The sequence below is a fragment of the Sminthopsis crassicaudata genome, chromosome 4 (assembly GCF_048593235.1).
Source record: "Sminthopsis crassicaudata isolate SCR6 chromosome 4, ASM4859323v1, whole genome shotgun sequence".
Classification (NCBI taxonomy): Eukaryota; Metazoa; Chordata; class Mammalia; order Dasyuromorphia; family Dasyuridae; genus Sminthopsis; species Sminthopsis crassicaudata.
In genome coordinates this window covers 404,936,299-404,956,965 of record NC_133620.1, presented here as the reverse complement: position 1 = coordinate 404,956,965, position 20,667 = coordinate 404,936,299, and the positions used below count along the sequence as shown (strand labels likewise).

The 20,667-nt window shown below is 33.5% G+C and overlaps 1 protein-coding gene across 10 annotated transcripts in view; it reads left to right on the top strand.

Annotated features, from left to right (window-relative positions):
- DISP1 (dispatched RND transporter family member 1) overlaps positions 1–20,667 on the top strand; it is a 243,168-nt gene that overhangs the window by 35,970 nt on the left and 186,531 nt on the right. For 4 of the 10 annotated variants that reach the window (XM_074262670.1, XM_074262663.1, XM_074262662.1 and 1 more), the window contains exon 2: positions 10,519–10,623. The exons of 3 other annotated variants lie outside the window; for them this stretch is intronic. The gene's annotated coding sequence lies outside the window, so the exon portion shown is untranslated. The remainder of the gene's footprint in view (positions 1–10,518; positions 10,624–20,667) is intronic. 3 more of the 10 variants (XM_074262656.1, XM_074262660.1, XM_074262654.1) reach the window with 1 other exon arrangement.

The following is a 20,667-nucleotide window of genomic DNA, read 5'->3' as shown; positions in this document are numbered from 1 at the left end:
ATCTTTGATTCCATGAAATCTTCATTAACATCTCCCAGAATTATAGAATTTGAATGTTGGAAGAGATCTCAGAAGTCATTTTTATAACCTATACCTGAATGAAATCTTACCTTACAACATAACTAACAAGATATTAAGTTTCCTCTTGAAGATCTCCAAGGAGAAGGTACCCACCACTTTTAGAAAACTAATTGTTAGAAAGTTTTTTCCTGACAACAAGCTTAAAGTTATGCTTTTGTAGCTTCTTCCCATTGCTCTTGGTTCCACCTTTGGGGCAAAACAGAACAAGTCTAATTTCTGCTCCACATGACAGACTTGTAAATACTTCAAGACAGCCATCCTAACCATCCAAATCATCTCTTATTTCTAAAGGCTAAATATCCCTGGTTCTTCAACCAGTGCTCCTATGACATATTCAAATATTTTCACCCCTCTAGTTGTTCTCTGGACATTCTCTAGTTTATCTAAGTCTTTCAGCCGTTGAGTGCATGACATGATCAGTTGATTCCTTCAATTTGGTTTGACCAGATCTGAGTGAAAAAGGACTCTTAACTCTCATTCAGAACCTTAAGTAATTATGCTTTAGAATATCTGTGATCTTATTGATGAGGACATATGCTCTACTAGTGAACCTTGCAACCCATCTCAAGTTGTGTGACTTTTCTCCATATTATTCCATAAGTCTTCTGCAGTGTGTTAACCTATTTGTTAGAGGTTATTTTTAAGGCTTTTTGATATTATTTGGTACCAGTGTAAATATAAGCTCATCTCCTTGCCCCATCAGTTTAGATACTGCTTAGCATATTGAGGAAAGATCTATTCCTATGCTTTTTCATCCTTTTTTAAACTAAAATAAAGGGCTATAGTTTTTCATCAAAAGCTTTTCCTACATTTATTGATATAATTATGTGATTTTTATTATTTTATTATTCCACCTATTATGTTTATAGTTTTCCTAATAATGAATCATCCCTATATTTTTTGACACAGATACAACCTGATCATAGTATATAATCTTCTTACTATATTATTTAAACTTTTTTTTGCTAATACTTTGTTCAAATTTTATGTTTGTTTTTTGATTTGTTGCTTTTCTAGTTTTTATTTAGTTATATGCCCAATTTATTTATTTTTAATTGTTGTTTTTATTTTCTCTAGTTACATGTAAAAACATTTTTTATGTTATACATGTCCACTCATTTTTTACATATTTCATATGTATCATGTTGAGAAAGAAAAATCAGACAAAAGGGAAAAAACATGATAAAAAGTTGGTGAACATAGTAGGTATTGATCTATATTCAGTGTCTATAGTTCTCTTTCTGGATGTGGTTGGCATTTTCCATCTAAAGTTTTTTGGGATTGCCTTGGATCACTGAACTACTTAAAAGAGTCAAGTCTATGATATAATCATTGCACAATCCTACTATTGCTGTATACAATGTTTTCCTGATTTTGCTTCCTTCACTTGGCGTCAATTTATATAAATATTTCCAGGCCTTTCTAAAATCAGCCTGTTCATTTTTTTTTTATAGAACAATAATAATTCTATTACTTTCATATACCATAACTTATTTAGCCATTCCCCAATTGATGGGCATCCACTCATTTTTCATTTCCTTGTCACCACGAAAACAGTTACTACAGATATTTTACATGTGTAGATCCTTTTTACTCTTTTATGATTTCTTTGGGATAAAGGCCCTATAATGGTATGACTGGATCAAAGGGTTGCATGCCCAATTTATTGATGTTATTTCTTTTTTGTCAATGAAAGTGTATAGGGATATAAATTTTCCTTTAAGTAGTATTTTGGCTATCCCAAAGATTTTTGTCTGTTGTGTTATTATTATAATATTCTTTGATGAAATTTCTATTATTTCTGTGACTTATTCTTTGATTCACAAATTTTTGTTAGGTTAGATTAGTTAGTCTTCATTTAAATTTGAATCCATTTTTCAAATACCTTTTATTGATCATAAATTTTTATTACATTAGGTCAATAAAGAATGTGCAATATTTCTGCTTTTCTACATTTGTTCATAAAGTTTTTATGCCCTAACACACTTTTTTTGGGAGGTATCATGTAGAGCTGTGAAATATATATTCCTTTGTATTCCTGTTCAGTAATTACCAGAGACCTACATGTTCTCCCTTCCCTCCTTCTTTTAGAAATATTAAGAAATATTTTTCCAATTTAAAGTCCTTTCCATATTTACCTGAATGAAGAAAACCTTATTAGTTTCATCTTTTGTAGAGATGTTCTCTGTAAGGGTATGCTATAAAAATTGTAATTCCAAAAGTTTAGTCAGATATTTCCAAAGACAGGGAAAAATGCTGTCTGTAGTTTTGTCTCTAAACAACAATGCTTAAAATTAGAATAGTTTAATAAATTGTCTTTTGCACTTCCACTGTCCTTTAGAAATGTCTGACTTCTAAAATTTTATACAGATCATTAACTTTGTGGTTGTGTTTCTTTATCTAAATTTGAGAGGAGATACATTGAGCTTCCCTAAGTATTTCAGTTCTGATGTTTATTTTTCTCTGTAGTTTGATAAACATTTACTTTAAGTTCTTAGATTTCTTATTTGATTTGGTGGCTAAGTATAAGATCACAAATATTGGTATTATTTCATTATCGATTCCTTCATTTATATCCTTCAAACATAACCTGTTTTTCTCTTAATTTCTTTCAACCTGGTCTATTTGTATTGAGAAATAGTATGGTGTGGGTGGGTGAAGATCTGATCCTGGGAGAGTTATTTAATTTCTCAGTTACACTAGCAACTTTCTAAGACTATTGGATGCTGATTTGCATAGGTAAAGGGAGTTACCTCATCTGGGAGTTCCCTTTAATCAATGAAATCAGAGGTCTGGTCCTTATCCCTATCTTTATTGTTTCCTTGTCTAAAATTTTAATGCTATTCTCCCTTTTTGAAATGCTTGATGTACAATAAATTCTATTCTGGCTTCTCATTTTAAATCTGTGTATTTTAATCATTCAGCAAGCATTTATTAAATGTCACTGTACATTAGATTCTGGGCTAGCTTCTGGGAATACAAATACAAGGAATGAAGCGATTTATCTTTCAAATGTATTTGTTGTAAATGATATATCTTTGAATTCTGCTTTCTAATCTATTTTGTTACTCATCCCCATCCTCATTCATGGTTAAGATGGTTAATTAATTAATTAATTTTTTTTTGTTATATTGTCTTTTACTTTTTCACTCTTCCTTCTCTCCTTCTAAACAGAAGGTAGTATAAGAAAAGAAATATGATCAACACCAGAAATCTATCACTGAACTTGTCTAATGCTTCTTACCCTCCAGTCACACAGTCCAGCAAAATCTCTGTCTGGATCTTAAGCATTTTGTCAACTTTTGATTCCTTCCCAAGATGATTTACCCTATGAAGTTAAAGGTTTTTTTGTTTGTGAATATTCTCTCCCTCTTAAGCCTCACTTTCCCTTTATTTCCCTGTTTTTCTCTAGATTGTAATGTATTTCCACACCAGACTGTTTTATTTGTATCTTTGCCCAGTTCAAAAAAGAGTGAAGTTCATAAAATTTCCTTTCCCTGTGTCTCTTTTCTGGGTTTATATATTCTTGTGTATCACACTTGGGGAAAATGGTGAGTATTTTCCACTTTTTAATTTTTTCATTAATATATTTTCCTTCCTTTTGTTTCCTCTTTTAAAATTTATAATTTGAGACTACTCTGAGACCCTGTCCTTTGTCTTTCCTTATTTTCTTCATACCACTCACTTAGAAAAGCATAAGATTCTGATGGGACACTTACCTTTTCTCCTCTTTTAATATGAAAATCCTTTATAATCACTTATTCCTTCTTAATCCTAAATCTTCTTTAGTCTGGATGTAGTTCTAGATTGAGTATTTAGGATTAAGACCCAGTATATACCTGGCTTTTGTGTCTGTCTCCCTGTTTCCCCACATGGATTTTGGCCCTAATCCTTCTCTGTTTACTTCTTTCTACACATTCCACTTAGGAGTTGGTCATGTTCTTTGCCATTATTTTGACAGGGCTTGAGTATCATCGATTTTTGCTGGGCACAACTCTCCTACAAGGCTGGAGTTGCCTAGTACTTCTGGTGATTTTGTCTTTTGCAGTGGCTTTGATAGGAGCACTGGTTTCAGGCCTCTTTTAGTAACCTATGATATTGGGGGCAAGCAGGGGTCCCTACTTTGCCTTTGCTGCTGTGGTTTCTGCATGAGCTGCTGGGATGCTGCAGCTCCTACTCCTAGCTTCAGACCTTTGGAAGGGAATACTTTGAGGAGACTTCTTGTGCTGTCTTCTCTTCCTTACCTCTAATTTCTGAGAGGACATAGGGTTGTAAGAGTGCCCAGAAGGCATAGAAAGCTTTAGATCTATAGGGAACATACAGGTCATAGATGTATTTAAGTTGAGTAGATGGGAACAGTTCATGATTCACAGCCATATAATATTATTAGAAGAATGTAGGAGTTAAAAAGATGACTTATTTATATTGAGAAAAATCTTGGAGACATTGAAAGTGTTATGGGGTTTCCTAAATGCAGCTGAGTCTAGTCTTTTCTTCTGATTCAATTTTGGGTTCATTTCACTGTTTGAACAATCCTTATATCCAACACATAGAATGTCTTGCCAATCTTCATCTACTTTTTTTTTTTTTTTTGTTTTGCTTTGTGGTTGGTTAGGTCCAACTCTGACTGAATTTGGATTTCTTTACTAAGGTTCTGCAGTGTTTCAAAGCTCAATACATCAGCACAATATCATAATCAGACTATCTGGAGAACTTCATCATCTGTAAGGAATTTTTCCTTGTGGATTGTGTATTAGAGAGGGAGACATCTTTAATGAGCATGTGTCCCAGGTTCTTGCCTTGTTTGTTACTGATTAGAGCATTGTCTAAATTATCTCAATGGCAACCATATAATTTTGTATGATTTTAATGTAGGTATAGGAAATATATTGTTGGAGGAGAGCCTGAAATGAACATTTTATTCTATAGAATTAGATTTTTTAAAAATAGACAAACAAAAACTTAAGAGGATTAATGATGGGGTTTAAAAAGAATTGTGAAAAGTCTAAGGCAGATACAGATAGGAAAAGTCCAAAGAGAGGGCTGGATAGAGACTGTGGGATAATAGAATATAAAGGATGGAGAGAACAGCCTATAGGGTTTAGGAGCACAGATCAGAAAGAAAAAAGAGGAAATTGGAGTTCTGGGAATGTTGGCTGATTTTATAGGTAAGGTTTTTATTGTTGTTTTCTAATTGGGAGCTGGAAGGGACTATCAGTGTTTGGCTGAGGCTAGCTATAGAAATGGCAGAGATTGGAAATAGAAAAAAGATCCAAGAAATGTCTAGTCTAGAGATTATAGCTAAGAAGCCATGATCTGTAAAAAATGACATATGACTCTTAAGAATGAAACTGAGGTCAGAGTTGGGTTGGTTTCTAAACTTGCTGTGACCTGCATTATCTTGCTCTAATTTCTATTAGCTCTCCCACCCAGTCCTGCAGTTCTTGGTTATTCTGAACAACCACCTATGCCTTCACCATGGGATCTCTAGGTATTCCCCAGAGTCTAATTTATGCTTTTGCTTGATTCTTATGATGAGCGTCATTGTTAAAAGTCTCAGAAGATTGGTTATACATATAATAAAGAGGATGCTATGGACTTGGATCAGATATATGGATCCAGTCAGGCAACAAGCATTTAGTCGTCTACTATTTGCCAATCACTGTGCTAGGTCCTGGGGTTACAAATTCAAAGAATAAAATGATCTCTGCTTTCGTGAAGCTTGTTTGCATTCTAATGGGAGAGTACATTTATAAGTATAAATTTGAGAAAATAAATAGAAAGAAATATGTGGTAATTAGAAAGGCAGAGCTCACACAATTCAAGAATTGGGAAAGGCTTCATATTGGTGGTGAATTAGCCTCTGGGATTCTTTGCATGGTGCTTGGCAAAGAGTAGGTGCTTAATAAATGTTTATTGATTGATTGACTAGAAAATTGCTCTTTGAGAGATAATAGAGGGGGCAGCTAGGTGGCGCAGTGGATAGAGTGCCAGCCTTGAATTCAGGAGGACCGGAGTTCAAATCTGGTCTCAGACACTTAACACTTTCTAGCTGTGTGAGCCTGGGCAAGTCACTTAACCCCAGCCTCCGGGAAAAAAAAAAAGAGAGAGAGAGAGAGAGAGAGAGAGAGAGAGAGAGAGAGAGAGAGAGAGAGAGAGAGAGAGAGAGAGAGAGAGAGATATCAAAGACTGTGAAGATATACTAATCAGAGACCACAATCTCAGATTCCATGGTGATATATGAAAGCTGGCTAAATTTTGCTTCTAGTCATAAAACTCTTATGAACTAAAATGATAATCTCAAGACTATGACTTTCACATGGATAACATGTTCTAGGAACAGAAGATCATCCAGCTTTGCCAGTCTTATTTCCCTCCCTCCCCTACTTAATAGTATTTTGTTTTTTTTTTTTTCTATTATATGTAAAATTAATTTCCAATAGTCCTTTTTTATAAGATGTTGAGTTCCAAATTTTTCCTAACTCTTTCCATTTTCTGCCCCCTCAAGATAGCAAGCAATCTGATCTAGGTTATACATGTACAATCATGTTAAATGTATTAGTCATGTTATGAAAAAAGAAGCAGAACAAAAGGAAAAAGCCATGAGAAAGGGAAAAAAAAAAGTTCTCTACTTATGGATAACACTTTCCATCATGAGTCTTTTGGAATTGTCTTGGATCATTGTATTGCTGAGAAGAGCCTGATCATAATTGATCATTGCTTATTGTTGCTGATACTGTATATAATGGTTTCTGGATTCTGTTCACTTCATTCAGCATCAGTTCATGTCTTTCCAAATTTTCTGAAATTTGCCTGATCATCATTTCTTATAGCATAGTAGTATTGCATCATAATAACATATCACAATTTGTTCAGCCATTGCCGAGTTAGTCGGCATCTCCTCAATTTCCAATGATGTCACTAAAAAAGGAGCTGCTATTGATACTTTTATACATGTGGGTCCTTTTCCAATTTTTATATATCTTTAGGTTACATACCTAGTAGTGAGACTGCAGTTTTGTATAGTTCCAAGTTGATCTCCAGAGTGGTTGGGTCAGTTCATAGCTCCACCAAGCATTAGTGTACAATTTTCTTACATCACCAATATTTATCGTTTTCCTTTCTGTCATATTAGCCTATCTGATAGTTATGAGGTGTGTTAGCCTTATTTTGGCTGTTTTAGTTCTGTCTCTGTTCCATGCCCCCCACTATTTTGGTGCTAACAATTCTTGTAAGAAAAAAGACACAAAGTAAGGTGTTTGATATTGAAGAAGACCTGACAACTTTATGATGCTTTCACTTACTCAGATGGACTGTGATCTCATTTATTTGGGTTTTCTTTCCAAAGATGCTGATTACAGCCCTTCCATTCTTGCTTTTTCTGTGTCACTCTTATACTGTCTTCTCATAAGTTTCACCCCAAATACTGAGACCTTTCTTAACTTCTCTTGACTTAAGGAAGAAATCAATAGAACCAGCAGACTTCCTATAGGCAATCATTTTCTCTTTCCATGTGATTTGCTCCATCTTTTTTCATTCATATTTTTTTTGTTGACAAAAATTGTACTTTTCTTCCATTTTTTTGCATAATTTTCTTGCATAGTTCTATATTTGTTATGTGTTTATTTTTTTTCATACTAATCATGAACCACTTCATTGCCTTTTGAAACTCATTTAATTCTTTACAATATATGATTAGAATATTAGTATAAAAATGAGTTTTTGTTTTTGGGCTTACCAAGGAATTTTTCCTGTTTTCTGAAGTCAATCCATCTCCCTGTTCTTCTCATCTAATTGTAGTGTCTGTCCAAGAGATATTAATGAATTAGTTCTATAGGTTGTCTAAATGCACATCATAATGAACATTCTTCATTTACTTGAATTTTTTCTCCCAGAATATATAGAGAAGTTTTTTATGTCTTGAAAAAAAGCAGAAATTAAGAATTTATGTGTATATGATACCACCTGAGGTCCTGAACAAAGGAAAGAAAATTTAGAAGGGTCCTGCCTTCTAGGAGCTTTACAATTTATATTATACAAAGTTTTACTTCTTTATAAGTTATCCATAAACAAGAAATATTACAGCCATTAGAAACATCTGTCTTTCTTTCTCTGTGGAGTACAATTAACTCTTATTAGAAATAAAGGTGGCATTTACCTTCCAACTCTTTCATATTCAATGAGAATAACCTTTAGTGAAGTTCTGAAATCTGAGGAAAACAATTGCATCACAATTTGACTCTGGTCCAAGAAAGCCTAAATGCAGAATCTTTTATTAATATGGAAGAAAGTATTTGGGATATTAATCATTATCCAGTCTTTATTTTCTCCCTTCCCCCATCCTTTTTTCATTCCTCAGTGAATTAATTGAAAAGGATTTTAGTCAATGATAGATTATATTACTCTGACCAATCCCTTCTTTATTTCCATTCTCCCTTTCATTAGACAGGCTCTCAAGCTGCATTTCCCAAATTAACTTGGACATGGAACCGTTAGACTTGAAATATATTAATGGGATAGTTAAATGTGCTTTATTGGAATATGCAACACCTCTGTATCCAAAGGGCGATTAAGAAAAATTTGGAGCAAAACAGAGAATATGAAACCTATTTTTATATCAAAAATTACTACAGGTAAGAAATAATTCTGATATACAGGTAATTCCCACGAAATTTTTCTCAATGAACTTCTAATCATTTTGTATAGAGCTCCAATGTTTTATGGAAGGAATTTGGAAATTACACTGCTATAAATAAATATGAGAAAAAACAAATTGCATTTGTTCTCAGACATGAATCTGCCTTTTTTGGGTTATGAATGAACAGTTATACTATTTTCTTATTTGAGACTGAAATTTTCAATAACTACAATATTAAAAACATCAAAGTTTTTCAGTTCTTTCCCCATGTCTCTAAAGAATATGACAAAGCAGAGTGTTTTGTTCTTGTTTTCTTGCATGATAGATAGTTATTTCTGGGACTACTACCACCCAAGATGGGAGCAGGTTAATAACTAGGCTCAATTTGAACTGTACATATACCTTGAGCACATCTTAGCTAAGAAAAAGGACAGTCAGAGAGTAGAAGGACTCTAATCCTAATGTTCTGTAGCCTAGACCAGCAGTTATATCAATAAGTTATGTGGGGACCATAGCCCAATAAAACACATTTGTCTATTTCATCAATATATTTCAAATCTAGAATTGAATGGCAAAGGTAATTTGAAAAATGCTGCTTAAGAGCCTGACCAAGAAAAACTAGAAGATAGGGCGACAGAATGTAGGAAACTCCAGACCAGTATTTAGGCAAGGTTAGCAAAGAGACCTTGACATTGAGGCTGTCTCCCGAAGCCAGAAAGTGTATATGCCTATAAACTTTATATGCTTATTTGTATCTTGTCCCCCTCACTCATACTCTTAAGTTCTAGCCAAATGGTATGACTCACCTTCCCTTGATCTGGTCCTACATTCTTTTATTGGGTATGCTTGCAGAGAGCTTCTCATAGATCTCTGTCTGTCAAAATTGTTTTCTTTTGAGACTCATCCCAGATGTCATCTTTTCTAGGAAGTCTTTTCTGTCTTCTTGCTCAAAAGTGATCTCAATTCGTTCAAATATCTCATACTACCCTTTGAACCCCCCCCCCCATGTCCTTAAACATATTCTTACTTGTAGTAAAGTTAATCATTTTTCTAGTTGTTGCCTCTTCAAGGGTATGAACTGTTTTTTTTTTTTTTTTCTCCTTAAATTTTTGTTTCCCTGTTTAGTCTTCTAACCTAATGGCTTTTATATGATAAACTTTTAATAAATATTTGTTGAATTGCATTGAATTATTCTTGGTAATTTCTGAGACTATGACTCCTGAGCACTCTCTTATTATTATTTTATTTCCTTTAGTAATTTAATTATATTATTAATAATGTTTGCATTTCTAATAAAAGGTCAATGATACTCTCAGAGCCAAAGACTTATCATTACTTTTTTCTTTTTTTTTTCCTTTCTTTTTTTTTGCTGAGGGAACTGGTGTTAAGTGACTTGCCCACGGTCACACAACTAGGACTTGTTAAGTGTCTGAGACCAGATTTGAACTCCGATCCTCTTGACTTCAAGGCTGCTGCTTTATCTACTGTACCACCTAGCTGCCCATAAATTAATGTTTATTATTAATTTTAAGAGGCCACTTGTATCTTTCTAAAATTTTTATCAGGAAATGAAAGGTTTGTGTGTGTGTGTGTGTGTGTGTGTGTGTGTGTTTTATTGCCTAGCTAGGTTAGAAAGCTGAGCATAGGATTTAAAGAAAGTGGAATGTGAAGGTATTCACATGTCATTTAACTATCAATAGAGTGGTACTATTACTTGTATGCTTTCAGACTGTTATTACTTTTTATTTGCTCATTATTATTATGCTGAGCACAGATTGATTGTATTTCCTTTTTCACAGATTCCTATAAAAGTGGCCTTCATCTCGTCATTGTTGAATTTGAGGCCTTTTGGATCAGGATATATTTCAATACCAAGCAATGATACTACACTGAAAAAAAAAAAGGTAATTCTGAATGTTGGAAGGCTCATTGCTTTTCCTTTGTTTTAACTTGGTCTCTGTCTGTGGTTGATATTGATAATTTAATGGGCCTCATGCTTAAATTGAGACATGCAGTATTTGTTTACAAAAATCATAAATATGATATTGGAAAAGCATCCTAGATATTTTTTTTCTTTTTACCTGTGATTTTTTTCTTTTATTTGAGAAAGAGTCCGGGGGCAGCTAGCTAGGTGGCGCAGTGGATAGAGCACCAGCCCTGAATTCAGGAGGACCCGAGTTCAGATCTGGTCTCAGACACTTAACACTTCCTAGCTGTGTGACCCTGGGCAAGTCACTTAACCCCAGCCTCAGAAAAAGAAAAAAAAAAAAGAGAAAGGGTTTAAAAATTGTGTTTCCTAATTTCTAGTGTTGATCATCTGTTTCCTGACATATGTGAAAGAATTATATTTGTACTTTAAGTCTTTTTCTTTAGGAAAAGGGATAGTAGAATCTGTATTTACAGGTGCCATTCTCATGCTCTGTGATTGAAGAACTTTTGTAGAGTCATCATGAGGAACAAGTTTCTGTTGCTTCTCTTCCCTGATTTCAGTCATTTATTATAGTTACTCTTTTCTCATCAGAATAGTCTGAGTAGCATCTCATTGTCACCAGGACAATCTGTACTATCTGAGGATCTAGAATCTGAACTAGAAGCACTGTTATCTTCCTTTGACATTAACCTGTTTTCCATTATATATCACAGTGCAAAGTCTAATGTGACAACTTTTGTGCCAATTATAAATTGCAAGTTCAAATGAACGGTGGTATAGTGGATAAAAAGTTGGCTTTGTAGCCAAGAAGATCTCACACTTAGTGGCTCTAAGACTTCAATTTGCAGAAAAGTTATTGACCTGCAAGGTTAAAAGTAATTTCTTCATCCATTAGTTCCCTATATCAAGATCAGGTCCAGACCTTGTCCCTCATAATTTGAAAGAGAACACATGGATTTGACTCATGACTCTGTTATTTAATATTCTTGTGTCTTTGGGCAAGTCATTTAATCTCTTTGAGCATTGGATTCTTCATCTGTAAAATGCAAGTGTGAACTAGAAGACCGCTAAGGTAATTTCTAGCTCTAAGTCTTTGATCCTGTTGTTTTTGGTGAATTTGAAGACAGTCAATTTTAACTGATCTCCCATTAGATTATATGCTGATTCATAAGTCAACAAAAAGCTCACTAGACTTTTTAAAAATTATAGAAGCATGACAAGTAATGAAAGATGATTGGGAAATATAGTATAATGGTTAAATTGACTGGAAATATTTGTTGATGTCCAAGGCAAGTTAATTTTTATTTTACTGGAAAAAATAATAATTATTTTACTGAATTAATTTTTCTGGAAAGAGGATCATGGCAGGCAAAGAGATGATATTCTGGAAATTTCTGTGATCTGTAAATCAGACTTATTTTCAAAGCTGGGAAAATGTGGTAAAATTATACTTATTTTCAAAGCTGTTACAATATGTCTTACTTGAATGGCCACTAATATAATGTAGGAATAGACTTAAATCAGAATATAAAGCATTCTAAAATGTCTTCTACCTGGGGATAGGAAATTATAGATAATTTTTTTTTATTTTGTTCTCACCATAAGAATCTCTGATATACATTTATAAAGACCTTTATACCCTGCTCCTTTCCCAACTTTCTAGTCCTCATATACCTTAGTCCTTTCTGAGATCCAGTGACATTGCTTGCTGTTCCTTGCACATAAGGGGTGGAAGACAAAAGGAATAAGCACTTATATAGCACCTACTATGTGTCAGGCACTGTGCTAAGTGATTTTATAATTATTATCTCACTTGAGACTCACAACAACCATGAATGGATTTGAATTCAGATCTTTTTAATTCCAAACCCAGCACCCTATCCACTATACCACCAACTGCTTAACACATGACGCTTCATCTCCTAACTTACCATTTTTGCTTACTGTCCTCTATAGCTAAAATCCTTTTCCTCTTCACTTTGCCTCCCACTTTCCCTGGATTCCTTCAAGTCTCAGATAAAACTCTTCCTTTTGCAAAAAGTCTTTTCTGGTCATCAATGCTAGAGCCTTTCTTTTGTTGATTATCTCCAATTTATTCCTTCCATATTTTATTTGTACACAGTTAATTGCATATTTTCTCCCACATTAGCCAGTAGGTTTCTTGAGAGGATGGATTATTTTTTGCTTGACTTTCCTAGAACATAGTACAATGCCTGACTTGTAGGTGCTAAATAAGTGCATATTAACTTGGTCATTTGATTCAGCAAACATTTATTAAGTTATTCTGTACAAAGCACTTCTGCTATATTAATAAATAAGAATCAAGGGTCTGTGATTTTTGCTGGTGTGGGAATTCCTTACATCAATACTGATCAAAACTTGTTTATAACATAATGGGAAGGTATTAAAGAATTGCTCAGACTCAGAAAATTAGTATCAGAAGTAGGATTTGAACCCAGGTCTTCAAATTTAGATTTTTATCCATTATGGCATACTGCTCAGGGGTGAGGTTCCAATGGGATATATGCAAAGTGTTGCTTTGCAAACCATAAAGTTATATATAAATGCTGATTGTTATTGTTATTATTAGCAGCCTCCAGTCCTTAAGCTTCCCATCTGGTGATAGCTTCATTGCCTGAGAGTTCTTGCTGAGATCAGGCAATGTTTATAAAGCAATACAGGAATGTACTGGGAAGTGTTCAACAACTTTCTGCAGAGGAAAAAAAAAAATTTTCCCTCCGGCTCTCGGGGGGCGGGGGGAAATATATATATATATATATATACATACACACACACACACACACACTTTTAAGTTTAATCTGAATTACTAACATTCTTTTTGTTCTAGATGATCAACAAAACAATAGAACAAGAGCAGATTTCTTAGATTTAAGTCTCACTGAAATATAACAATGACTCTTGAAGTCAGAGCTGGTTTCAGCATGCCTCTTGATAGTGTCTCTCTTAGAATTAGAGATACAAAGACAAAAATGAAACAGCCCTTCCTTTCAAGAAGATTTCTTTTTATGAGGTTATAGATTCTTAGCCAAGATCCAAATACATACATTTCAGAGGATCTGTGAACTTAGAATTTTTAATATTTTCATAACTATTTCACTATAACTGATTTCTGTTGTAATTGTTTTATTTTATATACTTAAAAATATTATAGAAGTCCATGGGATTTGTCAACTTCCCAAATGGGTGTAGGACACAAAAAAGGTTTAGAAATCCTGTACTAGGTGGATATAGTTTAGTACACAGTTTAGTAGAGTTGAGATAATTTGAGGAGGATGAAGGAACACTGATACCTCATACATCGGGTCAGGAAAATCTTATCAAAGGAAGCAGCACCTGAGTTGAGTATATGATTTTGGTCATCTGTGAGATGTAATTTATTATGTTTGGTTGCTAGATGAAACTAACTCTGCTAACTCCTGTATTCATCTTTGCAAGGAGGTCTGTTAACTATCCTAGCATTTAGATAGATTTTCTATCTACTTCTGATTTCACTTAAAATGAGAATGTTAGTGTTAATGCTATTAGTTTGCTCCAGTATACCAATTGAATTAAATGTTTACATGGGATAGGGGCAGATGAGTTCTCTTCTACCAATGCAAGCTGAAACCTTCTTTCCATCTTAGAGTCTTAGAGAATTGACCACTGCCAGTGGCAGAGGTGAAACTTGAACCTAAGTGTCCCTGGTTCTGAGATCAGTCAGCTTTCTATTCCCCAGGCCATACTGCCTCTCAAATGTTTATATTATGTGTCTAAAAAACCATAATTTTTATCACAAAACTGTGATTTTTAGTGCCCTTTTGCTGCCATTCTGATTACTGCCATACTGATTAGAAACTACAATACTGAGGACGATCTTGTGTGTTAAGTTCCTATGGCCAAATAATTCATAGCAGTAGCCAAATCATTTATGATGAGCTTCTTTTAGCTTTAGTTGGACTGGTCTCCTGAAAGTGACATATAGATTGTTCCTGGAGTTGTATTTGGGTCTTTTTAGCTTGGTAGAATCTTTCAAAGCTTGTAGTCCTCTGGTATAGTCTTCAAGAATCCCTAGTCATCACCATGCTATGAAAAAATATTGGGAGTAGCACTTTTATAATGGTCTTCTCTAATATATTTAAAATATGGTTCCTTTCTCCTTCCCCTGCAAGATTTCACTTTACAACTGACTTTATAAGGAATCTTCCTATTGTGTAAAGCAAAGCACCTAACTATAGGACAAGCAGTTAGCCTATATACTTTGTTCTTATACATATTGGGTTTTATCTACTGTATGTTCTTATACTTATAATAATGATAAAATATTTAATGTCATTGGATTAAAAATCTATAAAGCAGACTTTTCTAGTTTTTCTTATTTAATGAATTACTTGGAACCTTTAAACTCTTGAAAGATGGTGTAAGGGCCAATTTCATAATGCATCTAGTTTCAACATTAAAGAATAATAATGATGTGAAAGGGTTAATACTGTAATGTGAAAGGTTATATAGTAGCCTACCTTTGGTAAGGGGTCTGGATGTTGCAACAGATACAAAACCTTTTAATATTATTGTACTGTGGATAATCCATCATGAAGTAAAAGGTAAACCAAACAATATGCCATATCTCTACTTGTGTTTACATACTGGTGCCTTTGTTAAGAAGTGCTTTTTTCTGATAAGTAAATTTCTGACTTATTCACAGTAATTACCTCTTATAATCATTATTTATCCTTGATATTTTGGACCCTTAAGCAGTTGTCATAGATTGTATAGTTGAAAAACTTTAAACATTTCTAAAGAACAGGTGTTATATATTCTCTTGTCTTTGAAATATGGACTCAGTCAATAAAAATGTTTGAACATGTCATGAAAAGTAAATTATCAGTTTAAGCCTTGAAATCTTTATGTTGTATGCTTAACTATGCAATAGGATTGTTAAAACTATTTGCTGGGTAAAAAATACAATTGGTGATTTCTGTTATAAGTCCTTGAGATAGAAGAGTGAGTTATAATGCAATATTGTTTCAAAATGACTTAATAGTCATTGTGACTTAACTGAAGAAGAAATAAAACTTCATTATATTTCAAATTAATAAGCTGTATATATTGTAGGTTATGCATCATTTCACTGCTTGAAAAATATAACATACTTTTAAAGATGATCTGTGCAAATAGTAATGCCTGCCTTTTTGTATTTTCTTTATACATACATACACACTCACATGCAAATTTCACACATGCATGTATATAAATCTTTGATAAATCACTTTTGAAAAGTCAGTGTAACAATACATATGATTTGAAAACAATTGCAAATAGTTTACTACTTTTGTCTGAATGAATAACTAGCCTTTTAAAAAGTAACTGAAAACTGTAAAATTTACTACCTTTTTTCTTTAGAAAAATTACTAGAAGGAATATTCTGATTGATTTCAGTTCCCAAGAAAAAGGGGAAGAAGAGATTCATTCTTTGTCATCAGTATCTGTTTAGGAGCCTATCTGACCAGAAAAAAACACAAACAAACCCAAAAAAACCTCTTTCGTAGATGGTACTTAAATGAGTCTTGAAGCTAAGGGTTCTGAGAGACAGAGACAGAAGAGAGCACTCTAGACATGGGAGATGGCCTATGCAAAGGCTTAGAAGCAGGCAGAAATGGAGTGGTTATGTGTGGAGCACAATTAGTGGATCAGTTGGAACATAGAGTATGTGAGAGGGAATGATGTGAAATCAATCTGGAAAGATTAGTTGAAGTCAGATGTGACTTCAAATGTCAGAGTTTGTAGTTTTCTAAGTGACAGTAGGGAATTACTTAAACTCTTTTGAGCAGGGGAATTTACTTGTTCAAAACTATGATTAATATCGGTTGGCAGTTCTATGGAGGATGGATTGAAGAAGTGAGGAACTGGTTGCAGGGAGACTAATTAGGAGACTATAATAAACAGTCCAGGGACCAGAACTGATAATGATCTGAACTAAAGCAGCCATTGTATAAATAAATAAATTTTAGTCAACAAACATTTAACTGTCTAATATATGTCATGTATTGTACTAAGCCCTGGACAGTGGTACAGAGAAGGTGAGAATGGGGTGTAGAGCCTCATGGAGAAGCCAATAAAAGCCCAAAATGAGTTTAGCTGGGTGAGAAATGAAGAGATACCTAAAGAGGTGTGAGTGATGGCAAGGGGATGGATGTGAAAGGTGTGAAATATCAGCAAGAACAGAGGAGGAAGAAGGGGATAGGATTTTGTTCATAGACGGTTGGGTCTGACGAGGAGAAGAACTTAGTTAATAGACTTATTTCTGCATTTCCGTGTAGCTAAAACAAAAAGGATAACACAGTGAATTAAATAGTTATTTGCCTTCAAATTAAATTCTGTTGCTTTAGCAATAGATTCTAATCTAGAGACAATTTTATTTTATAATAATTATAATATATAAATATATATATATATAATTATATATATATATATAATATATATATATAAATATAATTATAATATATAAATATAATAATTATAATAATTCATTTAAGGGGCAGTGTCAGGCTTTATAAATAGAATGTTGACCAACATAATAGAGAATGATTTTAACTGTGGGTTTTGCAAAAAGACAAATGTTATTCAAATAAATATTATATTATCCTGATATAAAAGCTCAAGGCATAATAAATATTAAATGCTAACTTTAAAGCCACATCCGCAGGGAGTAAAGATGATGTGGCTTGTATATAATGTTTATGATCTTCTAACTTAATACATTGATAGAACTCAGAGAATTTAGAGGAATAGAAAGGCAATTTTTTGAAGATCAATGTTTCTTTAAAGCTTTCCATACAATCTCCAGGTGTTAGAAAGTACTTATTATATGCAAAGTACCATGTTAGCTGTTGGGGACACCAAGACAAAAATGAAACAACCCTTGATTTCTAGGAACTTATATTCCATGAAGGAAGCATGAGCATATAAAAGTGTATGTATATAGAAGTAAATTTGTATGTAGATGTAGATATAGATACAAGATAATCATACAAGATAATTTGAAACAAGCAGGTGCTAGCAGACTAGTGAGGTTAAGAAAGACCTCATGTAAATAAGGACAAAGTTTGTGCCAAACTAAAGGAAACAAAAGATCTAAGTAGGCAGTGGCAAAGAGGAGTGCATTTTGGAGGCAATTTGTATTTGAATATACAGGTAGTAAAGAATCATGAATTTATTCAGTGAATCCAATTAATTAATAAACATTTATTAAGAACCTCCCTTGTGCCAGACACTGTGCTAAATGCTAGTGATACAAAAAGAGGGGGAAAGATAGTGAGTTCCATTTTGGACTTAGTGAGTTTAAGATATTTACTAGACATCTGATTTGACTTGTTATAAAGGCAGTTAGAGAACAAGATTGGAGATCAGTAAAGAATTTGGACCAGGTTTCACCAAGTGAAGTAGAATAGAGGTAGAAGAGAAGAGGATCAAAGACCAAACCCTGAGTGACACTGTTAAAAAGTGTGATCTGGAACAGGAACCAGCAAACGAGACACAGAAAGAATGGTCAGATAGAACAATACTCAGGAGGCAGTAGTGCCCTGAAAACCCAGAGAGAAGATAATGATCAGCAGTGTCAGAGGCTGAAGAGAGGTGGAGGAGAATGAATATTAAGGAAAAGACCATTGGATTTGGAAGTTAAGAAATCATTAGTAACTTTGGAAAGAGTAGTTTCACTAAATGATTGTCAGAAGCTGGTTTGTAGGGAGTTCAGAAGAGAATGAAAGGAGAGAAAATATTGCTGCTTATTGGGTAGGGCACTGACATGGTCAAAACTTAATCGTAATATAGCTACAAGAACTAGACTACCAGAATATACCTTGTTTACACTTCTCCTATCAGTGAAAATCCCTCTGAATAATACCCTTGTGGAGAATTGATGGAAAAAGGAGAGATTTGAGGAGGAAGACTAGTAGGAAAGGGATTATTCTAGACCTATCTGTAGGTCTGGTGAAGCTTATGGATCCCTTCTCTTTTTAAATGTATAAAAATACAAAGAAAAATTATTTGCATTGAAATGCAGTTATTAAAATAAATTCAGAGTATTTCATCTGGAGAAAAGACTTAAGAGGAACATGAGATTTGTCTTCAATTATTTAAAGGATTATCATGTGAAAGAGTGATTAGGCTTTTTCTGTTTGGCTCCAAAAAAATGGAACCATGAATAGTGGTTGGAAGTTGAGAGGAGCATTTTCGTTCCATGAAAGTATACACTTTCAAATGATAATAACTGTCTAAAAGTTGGATAGGTATTTGGGTTCTGAAAACAGAATGGTTTTCTTATGGATCATTTTCCCTATTCCATGAATTATTATGTATATACTTATCTCAGGATATGTGATAATCTTTCCTCTTCCCCTGCATCCCCACCCCACCTCATGACTTCGCCTCCTGAAATTGTATGTGATGGATAATCATTACTTAATTTCTCATCCTTGGTAAAAGATCATACTTTGGTGCTATTTCTAAAAGTGGTTTCTTTCTGTTAAATCAAAAAGTGTGGAGAGAGGGACACATATATCTCAACAGTCTCTTGAAGATCTAGCATTTGAATGTGAAATCCTCATATCTTATTCACGAGTCATTCTTAGGCAGTGATGGATAAGAGAATTTGATAAGTTCATGTCTGAAAGTCCTGTCAAATTGGTACTGTTTGCCAAGACTTAATGGACTATAAATACTTTGAAGAGTGTTTTTCTAACTCTTTTGTACAGTTTATATTCCTTTTTTCATTTGTAAGGAAGTACTGTATTCTCACCGCACTTTAAGAGGATAGAGCAATCAAGGTGAAGGTTGTGCTATCCAAGTTTGAGAAGAAATAGAATCTCCATGTGGAAAATAGAAACCAAGATTTTGCTATTTTTCTGCAGGAAAAAGTAGGACAATTAATTGAGTAGGCTTTCTGAATTTAACATTTTCTAAAGTTTTAAATCATTCAAATATTATATGTATTAATGCATAGTATCATATTGACAGATCTGCTCTCAGTTATATAATGGGAGTTGATCCAACCTTTTTCTTTTAAGTGAAATCCCTAATGCATTAGACCAGCTAAAACAAATTCTAACATTTGGGATTCATTAGTGTTGTAACTGAAACAAAAACATTTTAAATGGTTGAGCCTAGAATATTTTGAAGTTAGTGTAACTTCGTTGGAAAGGTATTTAAGCTTTAGTATCAATTGCAAATAGGCCCTGTGCCAATTTTCAAAGCTGTTTCTAAGTAAGATATTGAGTTTTCTAAAGTGCAAAAAAAGTACATTACATGGCATGATGCCATGTGGTTGAGGAAACAGAAGAAAACAATTACAATGGGATTTGCCTTGATAAATGTAATGTTAAGTACATAGTCCCAAATTATTCAGTCATATTTTAGAGGAACTTCCCAATATGTTCAACAATTACTTAATTTTAATTATAGCTCACTAAGTGTAAAGAGATGGGAGTTGCTTTAGAATGCTTGAATTGTAAGAATAATGACTTAGAATTTAGCCAACTGAGCCAAATGGAAATAGAATGCTTGAACTTTTGGACCCTACTTTTCAAGAAAAAATTGTTAAATCATTTATCTCATAATAAAATGCTAAAATTTATCAATTAAAACAAAAACAAAACCCCCTTCTCTTTAATGCCACATGTTGCTAATAATTTTTTGCAGTCTTGAGTTTAGTAAAGTAGTTTTTTCTTCAATATGATGCTTACAGACTGATTTAATTTGCTTATGAAATGTGCTCTAGAAATTTATAATTAAGTATTAAATAATGCATACATGCATTAGAAGTTGGCTCAACATTTTGTTCCTTGGTGCTCTACAACAAAAATAATGAAAGATCCAACATATTGCAAACAATTAAGCACAGTTCAATAATTATTTTTTTATATTTGCTTTGACATTTAACAACTGTCACTCTTGTTCCCAAATGCTTTTTGGACTATCTCTATAAATCTTTTGGTTGAAAAACTAATTTAATTATGTAACT